This window comes from Motacilla alba, chromosome 2, assembly GCF_015832195.1.
Source record: "Motacilla alba alba isolate MOTALB_02 chromosome 2, Motacilla_alba_V1.0_pri, whole genome shotgun sequence".
Taxonomy (NCBI): Eukaryota; Metazoa; Chordata; class Aves; order Passeriformes; family Motacillidae; genus Motacilla; species Motacilla alba.
In genome coordinates this window covers 10,616,834-10,635,057 of record NC_052017.1, presented here as the reverse complement: position 1 = coordinate 10,635,057, position 18,224 = coordinate 10,616,834, and the positions used below count along the sequence as shown (strand labels likewise).

General features: G+C 41.2%; 1 protein-coding gene across 3 annotated transcripts in view; it reads left to right on the top strand.

Annotated features, from left to right (window-relative positions):
- Positions 1 to 18,224, top strand: part of ADARB2 (adenosine deaminase RNA specific B2 (inactive)) — a 305,595-nt gene that overhangs the window by 113,147 nt on the left and 174,224 nt on the right. The window contains exon 1 of one of the 3 annotated variants that reach the window (XM_038130041.1): positions 1,400 to 2,028. The exons of the other annotated variants lie outside the window; for them this stretch is intronic. The gene's annotated coding sequence lies outside the window, so the exon portion shown is untranslated. Of the gene's footprint in view, positions 1 to 1,399; positions 2,029 to 18,224 lie in introns of those variants that run through there. 3 annotated transcript variants of the gene reach the window in all.

Genomic DNA, 18,224 nt, shown 5'->3' with positions numbered 1-18,224 from the left:
TCCAAAAGTGCTCCCGGATGTTTTTCACACCTTTTCTAAAGACCCACTATCTCTGTTTAGACAAAAAGGAAGTTAAAAAGCGCTGGAGAACAATAAACATCTGAGTTCCATCATGAGGCAGAGTTTAACACAGGAGAGGTTCAGGTCTGTTTCCTGTAGGTATTCAGCATAGAAGGAAATGGGCAGTTCAGCATCTCACTGGTCAGCACCGATTTACTACTTCAATAACTAGAACTGTGTTGGGGGTTGGGTTTTTTCTTTCCTGTTCTTTCCTTGTTACTTGCGGAATTTTTTCCCGTTGAGTTGCTAAGAAGCACTGATGACTGGGTGCCTGAGATGACAGGGAGGGGGAACTCATCTGGTTTTTGGGAGTTTTCTCTCAGGGGGGACAGAGATACCGATACTGTGAGAATAGAGGCAGGTAAAAGACGAGGGCTGGGGAATTGGGGAGGATGGCCAGGCTGTCACTTACTGCAGGGAGAATTCACCAGCACTGCTGGAGCTCAGCCCTGAGGGACCAGTCTCCATCTGCTCCCCATCCTGTGCCCCAGGAATCCTGAACCTCGCCTCTCCCATCCCTGCTCAGAGCCAGGCCACCTCTGTCCTGCCCCCGCTGTTCCCTTGGGACTGCTCTGGGTTTCTCCACACTGTAGCTGGCACCATCCCTGAGTTCCAGCTACCACCACGGAATTTCTGATACATCTCATCTATCCCCGGGATTTTTACTCATTCCTGCCAGCTGTGACAGTAACTGCACTAAAGGAGAAAGTGCTGGTGGCCAAAAAGGCTTTCACTGGGTCCCTGGTTCTGTTTGTTGTTAATGCCATAGTTATTGTTGTTTTGTTTGCCTTGTTATACATATTAGTAAAGAACTGTTATCCCTATTCCCTTATCTTTTCCTGGGAGCCCCTTAATTCAAAATTATTGTAATTCAGAGGGAAGGGGTTTACATTCTCCATTCCAGGGGAGGCTCCTGCCTTCCTTATCAGCCACCTGTCCTTCAAGACAAACTGGAGGGAAAATTAAGAAGGCACTCACACACACAAAACATACTGTGAGCACAGAAACATCTGCTCAACTAAACACCAAGGAACCAGGAGGACAGAAGTCACATCTGGTTTACTACAGCCTGATCTAGACTGCCTGAGTGAGGGTCAATAAGCACCTAACCCCCAGCACAGTGGTGAGGGGTCAGGGGAGCAGTGAAGGTTTGTAAGTGCCCTCAGCACCTGCAGACTCCGCTAGCAGAGGGACACAGAGATGAGGGCTGGTGAAGAGCAGCTAGGGTTTGCACAGCAGCTTAGTTCCTTTCAGGAAAAAAATTAGTTTAGCAGAGATGATAGGGCTGGAGCCTGGCTGTGCCTGGTCCAATGGATGTGGGCAGGGTGGGATGGAGATTTGCAGTTCTCCTGGTGCAAACTAGGAGTGACAGAGACTCAAAGAGGAATGGAAACATTAAGTGTGTTTGTCTAAATTTCCTCACTTTTTGCCTCTCCACTGACCTTCAAGTCTCACCAAAACAATGCTGAAAACCTTTCAATCCATTTTGCTGTGAGTGCTCCCCAAGGAAAGTGGCTGGACATTTCCCTGTGTGAAGGGAGAGAGATGTAATCACTGTCTGGGGCACCCCGAGGTGCTGCACAGCCATTAATGGAAGGTGAGAAGGGCAGCAATGCCTTTCTCCAGCAGAAAATGCCACTTTTTCTAAGTGCCACCAGCCAGCACACTGCTGTGCAAACTGCTCCCCTGCCATGCCCTCCTCTCTGCCCCCCCCAGGGCTCAGATAACCTTTAACTCTCCGGTTGTCTCTGCGGGGTTTTTTTTGTTCTTGACGTCTTCAGTATTTTAACAACAACAACAACAAAGTCCTTGCAGTTGTATCACTTCCTGCAAGCTGTTGTGAGACCTTGTAAAGCTGCTTCAGGCGTGGAAATGGTTCACAGGCAATGTCAACAAGGGGAAGAGGGAGCTGCAAGAGACTGGGGAGAAGTACATGAACTGCTGCCAGCACTTTCCGGAGCAGCCGGGGTGAGAAAGTGTTGTGAAGTGTTGCTGGTTGGTGTCTGCTGTTTTACCAGCTCCTGCTGGTCTTGCTTGCAGGGGCATCATTTCAGTGGCTCAGTCACCCGCTTAGTGATCTCCTGATCTTTTTGCATTTGTGTGTTCCTGTGCTGCCATATGTTCTGCTTCTCTTACCAATTCTCACTGCAGCAAGCTGTAATACACCCCAGAGGCAGTGTGCAATGTTATTTCTTAGGCCTTATTAATCTTAAAACATTTGTGTAATTTTTGGAGTAGGAATGATCTGCAGGATTAAGCAAGAGCCTAGAATGACAGCTGGATTTTTTTTTTCTCCTTTTTCTGTTGTGCCACTGTATGAACATGAATAAGCACACACTCTGTGCCCACATCTCCGATGGTAAGACAATTGTGACCATCTTTGTTGTGCTCTGGCAGCTCTGGTTAGTAGAATGGTTAGGGTTTGAAGGGACCTTAAAGATCTTCTAGTTCTACCTTCTCCCTTAATAATAGACAATAGGGATTATTTTTTCCTGTGACCTTAAAAAGAAGAGTAGTCATGATTTCCTTTATAATTTGGTACCCATATGTGACAATGTGCATTTAGCCCAGAGAGGATCTGGAGCTGTTCAGTTTCACACCATGACCTGTAGCAGCTTCCAAGTGTCTGGGGTTGAAGTAGTGACACTTATCCATCACCTCTCAATTTGTGCACACTTACAGACATTTAGGGAATTGACCACAGCCCCTTGACCTAGAACAACTCACCACAATGAAGATTAGAGCAAGTGATAGACATTTGCAGCATCAAAAATAAGTTTTTATATATCTGCTGCACCTCTTTCTCATTGTCTTCTTCAAAGCTGAAAGTCCTTGGGTTTTCTTCTCTTCTATTCCACCCTCCTTTCAACAGCACTACTCCAAAATATTTGAGTTTTCTTTAAGACATTTTTGAGCCAATTCCAGCCTCTGTGAAGGAAATTGGAGACAGAAAAGAGGATATCCCAGCCTTCCAGATGCCTTTTCTTGATTCAAAGACAGAACCAGGAGAGTTTGTCTGCTGGGAGAGCTCTCTCATCAGCAGAAAGCCCCTCTGCCCCAGGGGAAGGATGGCTGCCCAGTCTTTGAAAGGACAAGGAGGAGCAGGGAGACTATGGCTCAGTTCCCAGATCTGGTGGTGGACGTTGCTCACCTGTTCCCACCAGTCCTGGCTGGGGAGAAGGCAAAGGGTGAAAGAGAGTCCTGCTCAGCTTTCCTGTGCTCTAGGGACAAACTCAATTTCACCATAATTTAATTTACTGCTAGTTCAGTACCGAGCAATTGTACAGCCATTCTGAATGGTGAATTCTGTACATTCTCATCAGTGTGATAATAAAGAGCATATTCTGCTCTGAAAATGGCTGGGAACCTGAACTTCATTAGTGTTCATTTTCCTTGGGGAATCCCCTGTTTGTCTCTGTGTGCTGTCTGTCCACATGAGTTCTGTAAAGAGCAGAATATCCATGTCTGAACTACAAGAAGTGTATTTTGGCACTGAGAACCCTGGCTACAGAAACACAAGCACCATTTCAGAGGACTGCTCTAGTGTATCCTAGACTTTTCACTTAGCTTTATTAGTGCAACACGTATCATAAGAATGCATACCATTCAGTGAATAATCTCTTGTGATGAGTCAGTGTGTCTGTTTGTCCTGCAGGGTGTAAGCTTATTGCTTACTGTTTTATCATGTGCTTTTACTGTCCCCAAAGGTCAGACTTCAAAACTTCCCCTGGTAGATCCTTCTCCAATCCAGCAAATCTTCCAATTAGCAAAATGCTCATTATATGCAGCTAATGCAGTATGGATTTGTTCATTCACTTTCACTGCTGTTTCTTGGGACGTTCTGAATAATAAGACATTCCATCTCAGAATAATTCATAGACTCTTTGCCTGAATACAGTATCTTTCAATAATCAATCTAAATTGCAAAATACATTAGGCAGCAGCATTGTTTGCCTGGCACTATTTAAAACCCATGAAAGCAGTGGAATGAAGGATGAAGGAGCAGATCTATTCTCTACTCAATACAGTATCATCCTTGTGAAGGGGATATTGAGAAGACATTGATATATAAGTCAATGATAAAAAATTGGTCTTTTATATATTTGGGAGGTGAGACTGAGGTGTAAATCATGATCATTGATGCTACTCTGGAGCAAATAGTGCATATTCTAGGGGAGCATGTAAAGAAAAGGAACATAGTCTATTTCTAAAGTAAATTTAGTATTCTTTAAGGTGCCATACCAAATGTAACTTGTGTATCTATAGACTCAGAGTATTACCAGTTGCCAGGTGAAAATATATTTTTACATAGTTTGTAACAGGCCTTTGCATCTTACACTCTCCTCATTTTTCCACAGCTCCCGGGTGCATCCAAATTTCTAGATATGCTATTCTCTGTGTATGTTAGAAATTGTTTCTTTGCTGTCTTTTCTATGCCTAAAATCAATTTTTTACAGTTCCCAATGAACTGGATCAGGGAGTACAGGTGAGTTTTTACTGCTGTGGGGTCCCCAGTGCCAGCCTGTGCCCTGTGTTATCATCCTGTGCCTGCAATCTTATGTGCCCTGTTCTGTGTTTCCATCTCTCAAGGCCTTTGACATCATGCTAAGACTCTACTAAGTCTCTTGACATCATCGTTGTAATAGTCATAAAAAATCCCATTCTGCACAGAATGATTGTTTATTTCTGTTATTGACATAAAACCATGGCTGTCCAGTGCAGAGATAAACGTAAGTTAAACAAATTAGCAATAGACACAATTAGAGTCCACTGCAGTCCCAGCCAAGCCAGGGCAAATAAAGCTGTGGCCAGGTCAGAAGTTCACACAGAGCCAGCCTGACAAGTCTCTCCTGAATCCTTTCAAACTCAGAGTAGAGCCCATGTCGTGATACTCACAGTGACAGGGTCTGTTGCAGGGCTTGGGGCAAGTCTTGTCACCAGGGGTGGTGGCAATGAATGCATTTTGGGGTAACTCAGCCTCTGAATTCTTACAGCTGGCCACAGAATGAGCTGGAAATGTGATAACTGCCTGCAAAAGCTGCTGCACATCATTGTGGGAGTCATATGAGCACCTAAAACTGTTTTAACCTTTAGGAATAAACACAGCAGATGAAATGCGGATTACTCCTGTAGAAGTGAAATCACCTTGCTGCCTACCATCCTCCCAAAGTCATTATCCTAGTCCTAAGGAACCAGGTGTTCCTAAGAGTTTGCAAATGCTGGGATTTTATTCCATGTAATATTAGAAATCTCTGCCGCAGCTTTTCTGCTAGTCATCGTAGACTCTCCTTCTAGTCTGCAAAAACAACAAACACTTTCAGTGCTAGCCATTTCATCTCTGGATTCTTTGTAAATGGAAAAGGCAAATTGGTAAACTTGGCTTTATATACTGCTACAAAAGGAGGCAACTAGCTCAGATAAAGACCACAGATGTCTAATTTTGAGTGGGACAAAAAAGTCCCAAAACATCCACTTAAAATGTATTCCACAATTCCTTCATTGTTCTGAGCTTTGTGCTGTGAAATAAAAGACACTTGCATAAAATTAATAGAGGGCAATAGAAAATTTCAGCACTCACAGTTCTCCATTGCTGTCCTGTTCAGTCAAAGAAAATTTATTGTGTGTATTTTCAGTCCTTTGCTCTGTAGCAAAGATGTGGATGTACTACCAAAGGTGTGTAGGGGTTAAATTTACAGTATCAACCTAAGCAAAAAAGTAGTCAAATACAGAAGTGCAGATTCTCAATAGGAATAATGGTGGAGAATAAATAATTACACCTCATATTTCTGAGTTCCTGAGGACTAAGCCTCCTATAATAAAAGATGCATGGAGCCAAAATGATTTAGCACAATTACATACAGAGCCAACATCTCAAGAAAAATAATCAAAGCAAAGGATAGCTGGAAAGCCTAGAGGGTTCACAGCTGCAACTCAGCAAGCCCAGGAACTGGCTAAATCCAGACCTCATATATCAGTGAAAGAAGGCCAGTAGGACAATGTGTCCTGTCTGTGACAGCCCTTTGTGAGAAACTTATGGCAAAGCCTCACTTTTCATAGATTTATAAAGCTCAGGCCAGAAAGGATCATCTAGTGTGATATCCTATATATCACAGGATGTTAAATTTCTTCCAGTTAGCTCTGAGCTGAGCCCAATACCTTAGGTCAGCCAAATACATTTGAGACTTCAGGATTTTAAGTTATATCGTGCCAAAGAAATATATTCAGTAGCTTGCTAATACTTAGAATTATTTAACATTTAAATGTGGACCAAACAACATTGCATATGATTATAACTGATTTTGCAGATCCATGAACTCTGGAGAGTCTTGCTCTTATGGTGTAGACATAAATTCATCTGCATGGCTTTATTTCACTCTTTAAATAGTTCAATTTCACCATATAGCTACTTCTGTCTCCTATGAATGCATTCCCCACACTTCATCAAAATCAGAAAATATTCTCTGGGATCCCTGAGACAGATTTGCCATGGTTGTCTGCACCTGCACAGAAGACCTGTGTAGAACAGAAATTTCACAGAATCTTTTTTTTTTCTTTTTTTCTTTTTCTTTTTCTTTCTTTCTTTTTCTTTTTCTTCTTTTTCCTTTTTCTTTTCCTTTTTTCCTTTTTCTCCTTTTTCTCCTCCTCCTCCTCCTTCTTCTTCTTCTTCTTCTTCTTCTTCTTCTTCTTCTTCTTCTTCTTCTTCTTCTTCTTCTTCTTCTTCTTCTTCTTCTTCTTCTTCTTCTTCTTCTTCTTCTTCTTCATCATCTGACAAGGTGTTTTAGTGTTTTTCTGTCTTCCCAAAGCAGGAACAAAGCAGAAGATGTGTGTGATTTGTAACAATCTCCCAGTGTTCTTGCAGTGTTTCACATTCTGATCCTAATTTTACAGCCTGTGAGTCATTCACTCTTCTTTAGTGTTCAAACCATTTCTGGGCTACATGTGATTGGGTAAATTTCCATCCAAATTGCAGCTATTGACAAGGATATCAAGGATATAAAATAGAATGGACAGTACCACATCTTTAGTGTGTAGCTGCCAAAATAAATCCCTTATCATGTCAAGGTGGTGCAAGAACTGATTTTTGTGGGATGCTGGATGTAGGAGCTGTTTGAAAGAAAAAAATGGTGGAGTGTGGTTTCTCATAATGTAGTGGAAAGGTGGTGTAGAAGCCTGGTGTTCCTGTATTCACTGTCAGTGTAACGGGGACAGCCCATGAGGACCAAATGTGCTGGAGCTTGCTGGCACAAGGGTCATTCACCCAGACCTGTCACTTCAACTTTTCTTGGAAAAATGAGAGAGGCCTACCTAATTTGTAGATCTAACTCATGCTTCGCTTTCACTCCTTTAATGGAGCAGCTGTAGAAGTGCTGACATTCCCCATATGTGCAACACAGATAATGAGGTGCCCCATAGGCCTCCAAAAGGAGCTCCTTTCTACCAGTTTTAGGTAGGCAGGCAGGTTGTGCCCCTTAGTCCTTCTAAGGTAAACACAATAATCTGTTTCACTCCATTGGTTATATTAGAAACTCACTGTATGTAGGCTGCTTCATTAGACACCTTAAGTGTAATGAAGCCTGATGTCTAAGTGAGGTGGACAGGTTCCTATAATCAGTATGTCCTTACCTTCTGCTAATTACCTCATGACACCTAACTGTGGTAAGAGCATCCTTCTAACGAGCCTGCACCTTGTCCACTGGTGTGTGGAAGGAAACTGTGAAGAATGCTCTTTTTTTCTTGAAAATGGACTGTGCTGTGCTAGCCATAGGCAAATCAGAAAATTGTCTTGGATCCATCACAGAGTACTGACAGGCTTCATAACTTCCTATCCTTTTCTGAACCACGCAGTGATGCTGGGATTGCAGAGCTTCTGCAAAGTAAAAAGCTGCAATGGCTCCTTTTACATCTGACTCGGTATTGTTCACATAACCCAGCAGAGAAATGCTAATTAGTAGGTAAATTAGATGCCTCTATTTGCACTTGTCCTTGGAGAGATGGTAGATATAATTTTCTAGCAACCTTGTTAGCCTTTCCTCATTCAGTGGGCTGGATTGAAAAACAGTACAATAACCCAGTGGTTGTATCATATAACAGAATATCTGTTATGAGTAAAACTCATCTTAACAGCCAACCAGTGCAGACAGTGATGCTTTACCCTGTGTAATATAAACACATAGCTGCTTGGTGCTGTGGTGTAACAGAGGATGAGGAGACGCTGGAGAGCATTCATAAGTTTTCTATTTCCACACAGCCTCCTGACAGCTAAACAATATAATCTACTTTGTGGTATATTGCCTTATTGTGAAACGCATACCTCAGTATATTGCAATAAAAAAGAAGCATTTGAATGTCCTACATCTCCATTGCACATACCTGTCAAGTTTCAGGCGGCCATTTAGATGATGCTATTGCAGTGGGTAAATTAATAGAGGAAGCAGCTTAGACCTTTGTTTTTCAATCCAGTCCTGCAACTGAAAACATTGAAAGGCTGGAAATGGTATGTTCAGACTGTCTAAGTGGAGCTGCTATTACAATACCATGAGAGTGGTTTAGTCTGACATGTTTTACTTCACGCTTGCCATTGTCTTGGTGCCTGCCCCAGTTGGTTATGACAGCTTATTTTATTTACAACAGCTCTCTGAACAACAGTGTTTACTTGATCATATGCAGGCGCCTGGGCATAGCTGCAGTAATATCTGTCTTCTAAAGAGGACCTAGTTTTACTAAGGAAAATACTCTCAAACCATGTCACTGTCACAGCTTTACCCCATAACAGGACAGGCAAGGGTTCTGCCTTGTCGCTGTACTGCAGAGACTTCTCCATTTCTGGAAAATGAAAAATTGCTCTGGGAATCTGAATCCCAGTGGTCTGGTGACAAGGCAATGTATTTTAGGTCCAGAAGCTGCAAAAAGTTTAGGAGAATTTAGAAAAGATTGCAAATGTAGAGAAAACCCAAGTGATTTGTAATGGCAGGCTAAGAGTTTGTGATTGCAGTGGGAAAGGGATAGGCAGAACATCAGAAACAGGATTTTGTTTTGAAATGAAGAGGGGTTCTGACTGAAGCAGGAGAGAGGCTCATTTAAAAGGAAGTCACAGTGTTGATGAGGAGATAGATGTTAATCAAGAACCTACTGCGTGACTCCAGGCAAATCACTGATTCCCAATTCCTCATTTGTGAAATGGGTGCAGCAATACTGTGCAATACAGGAGAGATGTGTGCAATGTACCTCCTGTACAGGCTCAGTGCTTAACCATAGAAGTACCTAAAAAGGCAAGGAAGAGCTCTCCTAAAAATACATTTGATCCTGCTGCTTTCATAAGGTCAGGACCTCTTAAGAATCATGACTGTAGTGTTTTGGCCTCTGGTGTAAATGGCATTACCTCACAAGACGCTGATGCGAGAGCAAGCCGAAACCGTCTCAGTACTTAGCTAAATGCCTGCCTGAAGCAAGATCAGTTGGAACTGAATGATTTCCATACATTTTACATGGCTGTTAGTCTTCAGTAAGAAATAGGATCCTCCTTAATTGAAGAAGTTAGAAGTATGTTTTATTAATCTGTCCATGTAAATTGTTATAACTGACTAGAAGGAGTATTTTTAAGTGTTCTGAAAAAAAATAAAGTTTTAGGATTACATTTGCAAGATATGTCTGCTGTTTAACTTTTTAACTCCTGAATCACTAAGGTACTCATAAAATGGAATACTTTGGCTACTTTTCTTTATAATCCTATATAATTTTTTTTTTTTTTAAGACAAATACTGTGTTCAAGCCATGACAGGTTAGTCTGTAAGACTCACTGTCATTGTATCTTTTTGGTCAAGAAAACATCAGGATTGAAAAATATTGTATGTATATATTTATATATATATATGATACATTTAATGTATATAATTTTATCTATAACATACAGATATATTATAAATATATATAAATTTGGTATTCATGCAACTAAGACAAATATACAGCAATATTAGAAGATTTTAGAATTAATACAAATCCCTGTGCATTGGGGTACAAGCCACTATCTAATTAATCAAGGTTAGAAAGAAATCTTAAGAAAAAATTCTCAATTGTAGGGTTTCTACAGGAAGTCTTTATCTTGTTACTCTCAAGTATTTTATGTTGAAACAAGCCCAGACTAGAAAGACAAATGATCAGGTTCCATGTGGGATTTGCTCTTTCTGTTCCTCATTTTGTATCTATCACATGCACATTTATATGTCTCTCACACAGCATTTCTGCGTTGTTCCCCATTACCTGGTGTCACAGTCTATACAGATTCTCCCTGAACAGGATATTCTCTGTGCTCTCAAGAGCACATCAGTTCTTCCTAACTGCATGACCCAGCTGTCTTCATTACACATCGGATCAATAAATATCGAAAGAACTAAAGTGGACAAATGAAAAGCATTCACTAAACAAGGCTTTTTTTTCCCCAAGAAAGCCCCAATTTCAAGTATAAATTACTATGTATGTATAGAATTCATTGTTTGCATAGACGATGGAAGAATAGAGAATTTGCAATTAATTTGCACTGTGCTTCCAGCACCCCCATGCAAATGATTTCCATGTTTCTAAAATCCTGCAGTTGTTCTGCAGAAGAAGAAAGCAGTGCTACCCCCAGAAGTGAGTGCCTGTGCCCCGTGCTGCAGCTGAGCAGGCTGGAGGGAAGGACTGCTGCTCCCAGGTCCCAAATCACAGCTCAAGAACAGCCCATGTGCAGCCTGCAACCCTGGGCATTTCCTAGCTGCCCCTTTTTGTCTCCTTCCCCCACACTGCAGTCTGGCAGCCAAAGCTCTTTTGAAGCATTTTCAACTAAATTATTTCCTGTGTTGTGGTTTCTCAGTTCCAGAGAGAACTTTTTCATGAAGAGGAAGGGTTAGACGACATTGATCTGGTGGTGAGAGCTTCAGCCAGAGTACTGGAGACACACATTTAGCTACTTGCTTTGCTTGATTTAGATCAGGGGCCATGACCCTGGTTCTCCCATGTTTTAGATGAGTGACCAAATCACTGAGCTATCAAGGCAATCACTTCTGCTCCCTGGCCCTATTAGTATCTCATTAGTGAATTAAACAGAGCAGCACATTGAACCAGGGTCCCCCACTCCCCTGTGTGTGTCAGGCTGGCTGATATACAAGGGTCAGGATCCCCGGCTTCTGTGAAACACCTCCAGCAGAACTTGGCTTCATCTTGCTGGTAAGGAGGAGGAGTTCTGAAATCTCAGGAAGAATGGGATAAAAAAAATCTCTTCTTCAATCAGCTTCAAACCCTAATCTCCCCTAGGCTTGTACCCAGGTCTCAAAATCTGTATAAATATGACTAATGGATAATCTATGTGTCTCTCGTCCTATGTACTGATTTTTGCAGAGCTAGAACTAATGCTCTTTCGTCAGTTTAAACTAATGGATGGGAATGCAAAGAGATGTGTGCTATGGGGTCTGTAACCTCTACTGGGGCAGCACAGTAACATGCCAGACCCATGTGAGAACAGTCAGCCAGGCCCACAAAGCCACAGAGGTTTGCTAATTCAGTTTGGAAGAAAAAGACTTAAACACTCAACAAAGCCTACTCTGGCTTCCCAGTTGGGGCAGAAGAAAATGGCATTAAATGAATGACAGGGATGTGGTTGGATGCCCTTGTGCTGAGCTGTAGACTTTCAGGGAAATGTGCACAGGTATGTGCTGACACGTGCGCTCCAAAGACAGAAGATGTAAGAGGAAACACAAAAGCATTTTTTTTAACCCTTCTGCGAGTTTAGTAGACCTTTCAACTTTGTGGAAATGCTAAAGAAAGTTGTAAACTATGTATAAAACCATCCTTGGAGTATATGGTAGGGCTGTGCATTCCCAGCCCTGAGCTGTGCTGTTTGCTGAGCTAATCATTTCAGACACAGCCACAAAACCCCATCAAGCTCACAAGTTTTGGTTAAAAGAAACAAAAAAGACAGAACTTAAGTATTGTATTTTGTGGGATGATGTAGTGATTTATGCAACTGATTTGAAAGACATAGACTCCATTAAACCACAGGTTTAAATCCCAGCTAGGTTCATGTCATCCTTTTATCACTCAGATAAATTCACTACTCTGAAGTACCTCTGAAGGGTTTCCACAGACAAAATCATTTTAAAACAAACAAACTCAAATTCTTCACATCTTTGAATCTTTTCCTTTCCTAAGTTTTAAAAAACATTGCATTCATCTTGATGGCAAAATGTACATCTTCTCTCCTGAGTGCAATAATGAGTTAGGAGAGTTTATGCTGATACTTGCCACAGTGAATCCCTCTCTGGCAATTGCATGGTTAAACTTCAGGGTTACTCATCCCACTCTGTTTCATCAGACCTCTGTGGTGATCAAGGACTAATAACCATTTGGGTAGTGCTGAAGAGCCTGGATGTTTCCAAAGGACCCAACTGGGCTCTTCCAGAAATCAGGATTGCTACAAGGAATCTTCTCTTTTGGCGTGCCCAAAATTTCCCCTGCTGTAATTATTTTATCCTATTACTCTCTATTATAAATTGCCCTACTGACAGAAAATACAGTTTTGTGAACCTGTTCCCCTGGGATTCTCTTTCCCTGTTAAAAAGTGTGGCTTTCAGTCTTGTCACCCATCTCTGCAGCATCTGGGGTCTCCTCTGAACAATAAGGGCTCAATCTGCCATACCAGGGTTCCTAGGAGGCGCATGTCAGCATAGTGCAAATAAAATGTACAGCACTATGGCTGTTGGTTCAGGGTCTCCTTACTGAGATATTTCCCTCTCCTCAGCTTCCAGCCAACACAAGCAGCTGGTATTTTTGTGTGTTTGATTTTTTTTCTTTTTAACAGTCATTCTTATCTGAAAACAATTTTCACCTCTATTCCTATTGATATTGGTTCTTTGAAAATGGCATCAGTTGCTCTTTTATTTCATGTTCAGCCCAGGTCAGAGCTGAGTGTGAACCCTTAACTCAAATTACTCAATATCCAGCACAAGACTTGGTGCTCCACTGCCAGGCTCTGGAAAGGAGTGTTGGACCTGTCCCGGTTTCCACCAAGGACAGGGTTAATATTCTGCAGTAACTGTGAGGGGGCCGAGCTTGCAGCTGTGTGGGCATGACCAAGCTGTTGTGTTACTGGACACTATCTTATATCATGGCCAGAGATGAAGGAAAGGGACGACTGGGACTTTGTCACATTTCCATGGGTTCCAGTCGGGACCAAGCGTGGTGGACAGAGCAGTCAGGGTGTGCGCTGCTGGCTGCAGTCACATGTTGTGTGAGGTAAAGCTCTTCAGTGAGCAATTTTGAATGTAAATCACCCTGTCTTTGTACATTTTTTGTTATTAGTATTTTTGCTGTTACTGTTCTTTTTCTTATCTCATTGCTGATTCCAGTATATTGTTCTTATCTCAACCCAAGACTTCTGCCTTTTGTCTCCCACTGCTGGGTGGGGGACTTGTGGTTTTGCTTTGTTTTTTAGTGGGGGTACTAAATTGGGGAACACCACCACCAATCCTTTCACCAGTCCTTTCTAGACACTCCAGGGTGGAAGGAAATAATCTCAATCCATTCAGCACTGGTTGAAGTACAGACAAGTTGTCACCAGCCTCCCAGAAACAGGTCAATATGAAAGCCCAGCCCAGTGCCTCAGCTCCAAAAAAGCTCCTCCATTCCTCAGTTTTGCCAGGGCCATTGCTGCTCATCTAGGTCTGGATCCTGCCATCATCCTAGGGTGGTTTGGGTTGGAAGGGACTGTAGAGATCATCTAGTTCCAACCCCCAAAGCTGCAGCCCAAATGCATCTACAGCTCCCATCACACCAGCAAAGTTTCACCCTCTCTGTCTGATTGACAGGAACCACTTTGGTAGAGCTAATTTCTTGCTTCACTGTATGTGTAGTAACAGATCCTTCCCTCCATGGCATGGAATCAGCTACCTCCAGACACAGCTCCATGACTGACCAGCTCCATGCTTGACTGGTTCCATAACTCACTTCAGAGGTTTCGGCACTCATGTTCAGAACACATACTTTTGAATTCCACCATGTTGGTTGTTACATTTTGAACCCTTTGCTAAATCACTACCAAAGCAGAAATGCCAAGGATGCAAATAACCAATGAAGCCATACAGATAAAGACCTGGTAACAGCAGCTGAGGCTTTCCTGTGGGTGAGAAAAGCTACCTGCATTGAGGATAAAATGAAAAGTACATCCTTGTGTTTAGCACTTCAGAAGTTTTCCTTGGATGGAACACCTTTTGTCTCGGCCAGAAGCAGTGTCATCCCCTAGGAAACAGTCATCCTCTTGGAAATAAAGACATATTTAGATTACAGAGACTTCCAACAAAATAAAAAAAAAAATAAAAAAAAAGAGGAAAAAAAAAAGAAAAAAGGCAAAATCACAATACAAAGCGTTAAGGTTAGAATGTGATGTCTGCTTTGAAAAAAGAGGATCAAATACTTAACAGGGCTAAGAGTATTCTGTCTGAAAGAAATGGCTTTACGAGAGATATAAAAGTAGTAAAAATAGCCAGTACTCACAAGAAACAGTAAAAAATTAGACTCTTTCTGGGAGAAGATCTAGCTGTACATTAGGTTAAAAAAAAATAGAGCAAAGAGGATTTTTCCCTCCAGTGTGTATTTTTCTTGGCAGTTGTGGTCACTTGTGAATAGTGTTAAAGCACTTTAGTTTCCATTGTAAAAAATTGAGTCAGAGAAAACAAAAGTGGAAGAGACCTCCAAAGGTCGTCTAGTCCATCTCATTTCCTAAAGGCACATTCAGCTATGCCGACACCATCTGGACAGATGTTCTGCTCCTTAAATGGGCTTTTCACACATCCATAAAGACTTGTTCAAAATTGAACCACATCAAACACCAATTCCCTAAGAGACAGCATGTAGCTACACTGTCCTAGGAACACTTCAGTGAGAGAAATCATTTCAGGTTTCTGTTTCCCTCCTAATTTCCTGCTGTGGTATCAGGAAACAGGTGCTAATTCGCTGCTTGTAAGCAGGAGAGAGCGGCAGGGATGGGAAAAGCTGTCCTGTTGTCCTGGCAGCAGCAACAGGCAGAGTAACCCAGGGTTCTCTGGTGGGAGAACTGCCACTGCCTGAAATGACAGTGTGTTGGTGGCCATGCAGCCACAGCTCCCAAACTTACCATTTTCAGCACAAGTCTTGAACTCACCAGAAATCAGCTCTGAGAACAAGAAGGGATCACAGGGGAACATCACCAGCTCAGAACTGAAACACATGAGATGATGCTGCCGGGACACTTGGGAAGGAGATTCCAAGATGTACTAAGACTAAGCAAAAGATCAGGCACATGCACTGTCATAGTTGTTCACTCTGGTACAATTGCAATTTATCTGAGTGTCGTTTCTGCTGACTTTAATTGAATTTTGGACCTTACACAAACATGTACAGTATTTGTCCTTGTCCTTTAAATATTATACTTCCCATTGCTCTTCACAGGGTTTGTGAAATTACTGGTTGAAATCAGATGTGAGCAGAGAAGACATTTTGTAGAATGAAAGCTAGATATGCAAGGAGCAGAAAAGGGATACAGTTATATGTTTCACCCAAGATCAGTTTTCCTAAGTAAAAATCATTAATTTTGGTAACAAATCTGCTTTCTATTTTGAGAGTTAGCCTGTGGCTTATTTTATTTATTTGGTCAGCCAAAGCTGTGAGAAGATCTCACACACACCCTTTGCAATTCAAACTCCTAATGTTTGGAGAGAAGAAGACTTCCTTGTCCACTTATTTTACAACCATTTAAAATTAGTAATAGCTGTCTAAAATTTTAGAAAATATTCAGATGGACACCTGAAGAGGTATCTTTAAAAGTTTTCTTGCAGTATGACATTCAGGCACTGTATAATGAGATTTCAGTATCAATTATGCAAAGGTGCAGCTGTGGCTCGGCTCATGCACACACAGAGTGCTGCAGTCATGGCTGACAGAAGAGTAGGGCTGCAGTATAATGTAATTTGTTGCAGTATTTGTATTTGTTGCAGAAAGACTGTGGTCTTTCCATTTCAGCAAATGATTTTCCCTTAAATTCATGAGTTTTGTCACCTGAGGTTTGGACCTCTTCAGAGCATCTTGCCTTGGCTGCAAACACTGTGAGCTGTACCAGTACTGAGCAAATGTGTAATGGCAATTTTCAGCTGGTCACAGGTCAGTCACCATGCACCAGCTTTCACCAAATTTTCATTTCTTCAGTGAGGACTTTCTTTCAGAACCAAATTTCAGCCCTCCGGCATTTTCTTCTCTATAAAGGCATTGTAACTTTCTACAACAAAGGAAATGGCTTTTGCCTGTGTTTGGGCAGAAGGTCACAGCCACAGTGGAGAAAATTTCTCCTTGTGTTCTATAAGCCCAAATTTTTAATTCAGATCTTTCAGCTCCAGCTCATGTGTGTCTAATGTCTGCTTTAATGAGAAAGTAGCCCACAGGATGGTATTTCCCATCTGCAACACAGATAAGGCTCTATCTTTATGACACATTTTTTGCTGCTATTGTTTTTGGTAGGGCATAACCAAAGTCCTTTTAAGTCACTGTGAAGGCTTCAGTTCCTCCCCAGAGATCAGAATTCCCCATGAAGAAAAATACCACCGACTAATTTTGTTGTGTTCCATTTTGATGAGGCTCATCCTTTCTAGAATTGTCATCTTTGGGAATATCTCCACATATCTTCCTCTTTTATTTTCAAGACCTGTCTGAATGATGATCTTCCTAGTACTTCCTTTCAGCAGAAAATCTTATTCCAAGTCAATTCCTCTAGCAATAAGCAATGTTTCAAGGACAAGTTTTATTGTTGATTTGCACTTCTAGAGCATTATGATGCTTTTTGTGTCTCCACAATACTATGGCTCATGTTGTCAAAATTTGTGTTTAGTAAAGTATAATAAGGAGAGAGTGTTTCCAGTACATATTCCAGAGGTGGGAAGTTTGGATTTTATTTAGGAGATCATCACTTCACATTATTGCTGTCAAGATGAGTTAACTGAAGCATGATGTATACAGAAATTACTTTTTCAGTTAATAGAAGTAAGGAGAAATGGACATAAGTGCCATATCACCAGTGAAAGATTTATTGCACTGCTGTTTAGGATCCATGTAAATACTGGAGTAGATTGAAGATGTGATGCTCATGCACAGATCATAGATCTCAGAGCTGAACAGGCTCCCTTATTTCAGCCACTGTACTCAGTTTGAGGTTGTGTTATATTTCACTCTACTGAGATTACAGTTTTTGTCAATACTGGGTACTAATTAATGATTTTAACATTTTCATCATGGACTTTTCCAATACCTTGCACATTTACTGGTGAGGAGAGAATCCCTAAAGATTAGGAGTTTCGTTTCTTTCAGTCAAAAGCTTATCAGTACCTTTTACATCTACTGAGCTGCTTGGAAAAAGAAAAAAACAATTTCTAAATTAAAAATTAGAAAAGGTAGTATTTGTTATAGTGTTTTATCTGGTTTCCTAGTGCTTCCTTCCAGAACATCTGGGTTGAGGAAAAATAACCTCAACCGACCTCATCTAAAACAAGTGTTGCTGGATTTCACACTCATTTTTCTGTCAGGTTTCACTGACCATGCACCTCCACATTAGCATAGAGAGACTGTGGTTTCTGAATACATTTTACTGAAGTCGCATTTGCCAATAAACCCCTTGCTTCCTCTTAGTCCTCTTAACCAGATATATACAGATATAACCATATCTTCAGGATAGCCCTACCTTCTTGGATTATATGAAAATAGAACTATGGATGCACTTGAACCTCTTTCCAAAACATTCTAATTTTACATGAAGTTTCATTAAAACAGTCTTTCAAAAAATGAACTTCCTCTTTTATTTTTTTGCATGTTTTTCCTGAGATTTTGCATTGGATTTGAGTCTCCAATGATCATATTTTCTACTGATGAAAGCAGAGTCCCATTACAGCTGAACTGATTTACTACAACTAAGAGTCTGTCCATAAAGCCAAATCAACCTTTAAATTAGGCTCAAAAGAAATACTACCAATTAAATTTAGTCTGTGACCTCTAACATAGTTTAACAAGCTCAACATATTATATGGATTTCAGTAGGGGGAAAAAATCAATTAAACTTTAAGAAAAAAACAAAATCCCCAAAGTCTAAACCTTGACAAAAGTAGTTCAAAAATCCTGTC